We start from the raw sequence: 2,961 nt of genomic DNA, 5'->3' as shown, positions 1-2,961 counted from the left end.
TGATCTCAAGAAAGGAACTCCAAGGGTTTTATTTCTCTTATCTCATCTTTGCATGTTTAGGACCTAGCCCTTCTCTTCTTCTCTCCACTCTAACCCAAGCCAAACTTATTTTGTGCAAACATTGACATTATTTTCAAAACTAGAAACCTAGGCCATATGCCTTTGACTTTTTCAAACTCTTTTCATTAATACTTATGTAAATGAACCTTAAGTCAACTTTGACTTCATTTTGTGAATACTCCTAATTTGTAAATACAACTCACTTCAAGTGATTTTTGTGGTTCCAATGACCACCCTTGTTAAACCTTTTTCATAAACATTAGTCATTAGGTTTGAGTTATCATAGTGGTTGATGTAAACCTCACCTTATCCTTAGTTATTGGACTATAAGTCTTCCATACTTATTATAGGGTGGATCCCTCACTAGTATGTTGAAGCTCTCCTCACATGGTGGATTGTGGTTTAGGTTGAGTTTTCTCCCTTTGATAACAAAAGACCTTAAGGCTTTTGATAAACCAATTCACCAACTTCTTTTGAGATTTTTACCCCGAACTACGAGGTTTTGATCCTACCTTTGTGATGGTACGTAGGCAATGGGTTTATCCATTCAAACAACAAAATTGTAAATAATTTATATATTCTTTTCTCATTCCCCCAATCATGTTTGCACAAATATTTTCACAAATACCAACCTACCATACAACATTTGCAAAAAGGGCTCCCTTAGAGTACTAAGGAAGTTTTGGGTGCTTAAAACCTTCCCATTGTATAACCAACCCCCTTACCCAAATCTCTGACATTTTTATTAGTTTTTGATTTGATAAAACTTCTCGGTTTTTGTTCGCTTCCTAACCTTTCCTTTGGATAAATAGAAGTGCGGTGGCGACTCGAATTGTATGATTTACTTTTGATTTAGTCAATAAATCTAAAGGTAACGAATACCCCGCTACAGGAAAAGTGACGACTCTGCTGGGGGCCTTAACTCTAGTGGGTTTTGCCTACTTTTTGCCTTTGTTGTTTTGTATGTATATATTTATTTGTGACATATTTTTGTGCAAATTTGGGATGACTGTATTGTTTGTAATGTATGAATTGCTTGATATATCAATTACTTGTGTGCTTGGTGGTCTCTTGTGAGATGAGTTATATACCCGAACTCGAGTGCACTTATGATAGGAGAATGACACAGTCTTGTTGACTTGTGTGGAGTTATTCCTTAGCAAGTTGATTTGCAAGCTCATTCACTTGGTGGAGGTTATGTTGGGATCAATAATGTCACACGAGTAGTCGTGGTTAGGCATTACTCCTTCCAATATAAACCTTAGAAGCCAAGGACCTTAGATTACCTAGCCCATCTTGGCCTATTTTAGGACGTAGTGCGAAGATCGTTCAAGTGTAAGATTTGATACGATTGTTACGCGATACTACACTCACAAGAGTCTCTCTTGAGAATATTTTTGGAATACGAGTAGTTGTTTATCCGATAATATTCGAAAGATGAGATGATGACTATAGGCACCTCTTTTAGAACATGATTGTCAGGTTTAACCATAGTACACTCCCTTTGGGTGGTTCTTAACCGAGACTCCATGCTCGTGACTTGCAATAAACCTTTGATTCGTGGTTGATCTGTTCTCGTATATCCTTAATATCAATGGAATTTGGGTGTTGATAAGGTGTAAACCATAATCCACCAAAATGGATGATTGATATTAAGGATAACTTGATCCATCCCATGACCTTTGTATGGTGTGACTTGCTTGATCCTTGAGTGTGATTGTTGCATCCATGCATTCATGCACTCATACACACCCATATCATCAACAATGAGAAATTTTTCAAGGAACTTAAGAGGTCTATTTGCAAATTTTCAGACATGGATAAGCAAAGAAGGAATACGAAGAAGTACAGTTTCAGACAACCCGACTTGAAAGAGTTAAGGAGTTTGACATTCTATGTATTAGATCCCTTGGAGTTCAAGGCCCGCCATGGGAAGCTTCTGTCTATTCTTGCTACTCAGGTGGATGAAGGTCTGATGAGTGTGTTGGTGCAGTTCTATGATCCTCTGTACCGTTGCTTCACTTTTCCGGATTTCCAACTTTTGCCTACACTTGAGGAGTATGCCTATCTTGTGGGTATACCTATCTTAGATCAGTTGCCGTTCAGTGGCTTGGAGAGAGTTCCCTCTTCCCAAGAGATTGCTGATCTTTTGCATTTAGATGAATATATTATTGGTGCTCATATGACTACCAAAGGTAGAATTCAAGGTCTCCCATATGATTTCCTCATTGCTCAAGCTACTTTGTTTGGGAAGGCCATGAGTGAGGACACCTTTGAGGCCATATTTGTACTTCTCATCTATGGGATAGTGTTATTCCCCAACATTGACAATTTTGTGGATGTGAATGCTATTAGGATTTTCTCTACTCTTAATCCCGTTCCTACTCTGTTGGGTGACACTTATTTCTCTTTGCATATGAGGAATGCAAAGGGTGGTAGTACCATTGTGTGCTGTTTGCCTCTGTTGTACAAGTGGTTTATTTCGCACTTTCCACAGACGCTCGCCTTCAAAGAGAACAAAGGACGTCTACGGTGGTCCACGAGACTTATGTCTCTCACTAATGATGATATATTTTGGTACAACCGTGTGTATGATGGTGTGCAGATTGTTGACTCTTGTGGTGAATTCTCCAATGTGCCTCTTCTTGGTACATGTGGTGGGATTAACTATAACCATATTTTGGCACGTCGTCAGCTTGGGTTCCCCTTAAAGGATAAACGTAACAACATTCTGTTGGAAGGTGTGTTCTTTCAAGAGGGTAAAGATCCCCAAAACTTGAAGGGTAGGATGGTCCGCGCTTGGCGCAAGATTCATAGGAAGGGAAGGAAAGAGCTTGGTCCAAAGAATTGTATTACTTTGGAACCCTACACCTCGTGGGTGAGGAGGAGAGCTTATGAGTA

This window comes from Lathyrus oleraceus, chromosome 6 (genome assembly GCF_024323335.1).
Source record: "Lathyrus oleraceus cultivar Zhongwan6 chromosome 6, CAAS_Psat_ZW6_1.0, whole genome shotgun sequence".
Classification (NCBI taxonomy): domain Eukaryota; kingdom Viridiplantae; phylum Streptophyta; class Magnoliopsida; order Fabales; family Fabaceae; genus Lathyrus; species Lathyrus oleraceus.
This window is presented reverse-complemented; position numbering follows the sequence as displayed.